Source organism: Haplochromis burtoni, unplaced genomic scaffold, assembly GCF_018398535.1.
Source record: "Haplochromis burtoni strain Fernald_Lab_line unplaced genomic scaffold, NCSU_Asbu1 Contig_3917, whole genome shotgun sequence".
NCBI lineage: Eukaryota > Metazoa > Chordata > Actinopteri > Cichliformes > Cichlidae > Haplochromis > Haplochromis burtoni.
In genome coordinates this window covers 408-4,131 of record NW_024586278.1, presented here as the reverse complement: position 1 = coordinate 4,131, position 3,724 = coordinate 408, and the positions used below count along the sequence as shown (strand labels likewise).

The 3,724-nt window shown below is 42.1% G+C and overlaps 1 long non-coding RNA gene across 1 annotated transcript; it reads right to left on the bottom strand.

Moving 5' to 3' along the window:
- Positions 1-903: 903 nt before the first annotated feature.
- On the bottom strand, positions 904-2,190 carry LOC102305203. Its single transcript, XR_318177.2, has 3 exons — positions 2,058-2,190; positions 1,868-1,979; positions 904-1,219 (listed from the first exon to the last, which is right to left on the bottom strand). It is a non-coding gene; the product is annotated as an uncharacterized LOC102305203 (long non-coding RNA).
- Between the last annotated feature and the right edge of the window lie 1,534 nt (positions 2,191-3,724).

Sequence of the window (3,724 nt, the reverse complement as noted above, 5' to 3'; positions counted from 1 at the left end):
CATATTTAGATACTGGATGCCACTGTCATGGTCCTCCAGTCCTCTCTGGTGTTGTGTTCTTGTTGTTCTGCCTTCCTCTTCACTCCTCGCCAGGGCGGCTCCTGCTCCCCGCCTTGATCCTCCACTCCTGGTCACAATTACTCACCTGCCTTTCATTACTTGTGATTGGTCCTGACACTCTAGGAGGAATATCCTTCAATTGGTGCAGGAGTATGAAAAGGAATCAAGCAAACTAGTGGATTAGAGTAACCATCTCCATTTCAACCTAAGCTGTAGACAAAGCAGACTTGTTCCCAAGAGTTTGCACCTCAGATCTACTGTCAGGGGACACAGCAGAGTTGATTCTATGGAAAGCACAAAATCAACTTCTAAGTGAAAGAGTGAAACAGGTCAGTTTTACTATAGATGCACTCTGGAACAAGATTGTTCAGACTGCAGGAACTCAAAGCACTTTGCACGCTTCTGCCACTACTTAAGCCAAGGCGAGGTGAAAAACATCACCTAGTTAGTGTAGCGCTGGTGCTCTTTTTGAATCTGATCATGTTTTTCTAATGAACGTTTCATTTCTCTGTACAGATCTTCCTGGACCCTTTCTTGTTTCCCTTGAACCCTGTTGGATGAACGTGAGTGGGTTCCAGTGTTGAGTGGGTTTGAGTGAGTCACAGACTGTGTGAAGAGGAGTGTAGACATGTTACCCTTACCCTGGATCCCCCACCCCCACAGGGTGGGGGATCCTTCGTCACTGTATATATTACTGCTAAATATTCCATCAGTACAGTACATAAAATGTGTTTTTGGCCTTATTTTAAACTGTATCAGAGGAAAATTCGATTTGACATCTCTTGAGGTTTCAAAGAAACGAAGAAGAGAAAAAAGTTTCAGACTCTTTGTCGTATTTGTGAGGTGTTTATTTTGGAGCATAATATACATAGCACAAAGCATCCACGAGACATTACACAATCAAAGAGCGTGACTGTTCAGTGGATTATTTCAGGCTTATAATCGCTTGAAAGATAAACTTTGGACCACATGTAAAAGAACTGTCATTATAAAAAGTTTGCATGCGTTTTATATGATATTATCTGACAAAGCAGAGCAATGTGTAAGGATGAGCAGGCAGCTGGTTCAGAAAGAGCTCTGGTCCAGTCTTTTCATGATGCGTTGGGTCCAGGAGGCAGACGCATCCACACACACTGAACGAGACTTTTTGGTAATGAAGCTGAAACAAAGAGGTGGAAATTCAGAAATCTGAATTTTAAATAAGCTTCAAAATTCTCTCAGTAAATATGTTGTAAAAATAACAATAATAATAATAATAATAATAATAATAATAATAACGTATACTTTATTTATCCCAGTAGGGAAATTACTCTCTGCATTTAACCCATTCACTCTAGTGAAGCAGTGGGCAGCCACCAATCAGGCGCCTGGGGAGCAGTGTGAAGAGACGTTACCTTGCTCAGGGGTACCTCAGGGTAGCCGTTCAGTGGTTTCGAATGCCCGAATATGTACTTTTTTTTTTTAAATGACCAGTAGACAAAATGTCATAATATAAACACTTAAATGTGTATTTCAAACAATTTACAAGCAAAGTAGCCAAACATCCACGTAAAATTGAGCAAATTATGAAAACAAATTTGTGCATTTTTCTTGAACATTTACAGGATAAAATTAAAAGACAATAGTAGGAGAACAAATACAAGTTCAAATAAAAAGTATCAAACTTATACTATGTCCTGAGCATCATGTGTAAAATGACAAGTTTTAATCATCCAAAAAACGTCCTGTTACAATGATCATACTCCATAATTTTCAGTCACTGTGTTAAACATTATAAATTAAAATAAACCCAGTTTTCTTCACTTACATGATGGCAGACTTTGGGCATCGGTGATCAGTCAGTCGATACGACTTGATGAGGTTTGCTTGAATTCTTCCCGGGTACAACTTGAAACAGCAGTTGTCGGGACCATTTGCATCTGAGAAAAAGACATTTCATTACACTTACTCAAAAAACAAAACCTCTCTTTTAATGATGACATTTAAGGTAATCTTACTGTTTCAGTTAACTGCAGACAACAAAGCAGCTCCAAGGATGCACAGCAAAAGGAACTGAGCGGTTTTCATTACGATTCCTCAGGAGTTGATGATGATGATGACGATAAAGACAACAGCTGCTCTTCAGACGCAAGCAAGGGCGGTGGTGTGCTGTTACATTTATCAAGATCGATACTTTTTTTTTTAAGGTACATAGGGTGTCATTGGTGTGAAAGAGGGAGGGTGGATGTGGTTTCAAAAATTGCTGAAAATGCCTCTGACAGAACTTTTCAATCGGTTACATTGACAGGAAATGAAGCTGTGGTTTAACCCAGCGATGCAGCTCAAAGCATGACACTGTTAACAAAAAACAACTTCTACACCCCCCTCGCCCAAAAGTTAAAAAAAAATATATGTCACAAAATATTAGGACCACAAAAAAACCACTAAAAAATTGGTGATCAGTCAGCTAATATGACTCCATGAAGTGTGCTTTAATTCTTCTTGGTACAACCTTCAGCAGCAGTTGTTGGGACTATTTCCATCTGATTAAAGAAGATTAAGATCAAACTGTTTAAAAAACATATAAAAATAAAAAAATATTGATGATCACCAGAGCTACCCCTCATCCTCCTTGTAGATAAGCAAATGGTATGAATTTCAAAGTCCACAGCTCTTTGTTCTCAAATTATCGCATTCCCAAGACTTTCAGAAAACTTGACCTCTGACCTTGAGATCACCTTGACTTGAGAAGGTCACAGGACTCAGACTTATGCACTATTTTAGGTAGCTGCACCTGAGGTATCAATTTTAGAATCCTACACAAGTTATCTGATTCACAAACATGGGTGTTGATGCAGCCCGCTCATCTGGCAGGGTAGCCCCAAAATGTTGAGGAAGACAAGGAAAATTTCTTTGAATTAAAATTTTTCTAAAGTGTTATACTTTATAGGGAAATTAGGGAATTTAACATGGAAAAATTTCTTTATTTGCATAATTTTCAGTTTAGAAGTCTGAACTTTGAGGCACCAGACAAAGAGCGATTCAGAAGACCCCTATGAGCAGAACACCAAGGGAACAGTTCACCCTGCCCAGGATAGGGTTACTGGGGCCCCGCCCCTGAGCCAGGCCTGGGGAGGGTGCCCACGGGCGAGCGTCTGGCCACCAGACTTCGGTCCATGGGGCCCGTCCGGGCACAGCCCGAAAACGTGACATGGGTCCATCATTCTGCAGGCCAACAGGAGGCACCGTGGATTGTATGCCGGGCTGTAATCAGGACCAGAGGCCCTGGCGGACCAATCCCCGGCTACCAAGACTGGCAACTGGGACATGGAATGTCACCTCTCATGTGGGGAGGACCCTGAGTTAGTGTGTGAGGTTGAGAGGTGCCGGCTAGATATAGTCGGGCTCACCTCAGCGCACGGCTTGGGCTCTAGAACTATTCTCCTGGAGAGGGCTTGGACTCTGTCTCAGTCTGGAGTTGCCCCTGGTGAGAGGCGGGCTGGAATGGGTATCCTAGTATCCCCTCAGCTTGCTGCCTGTACGTGGTGAAGAGAGAGCTGAGTGTAAAAGCAAAGCTCTCAATTTACCGGTTAATCTAAGTCCCTACCCTCACCTATGGCCGTTCAGTTGTTGTCTTGCTCTAACATCACAAGCTGCAGAGCTGCTGCGAGAACAGGAGTACACG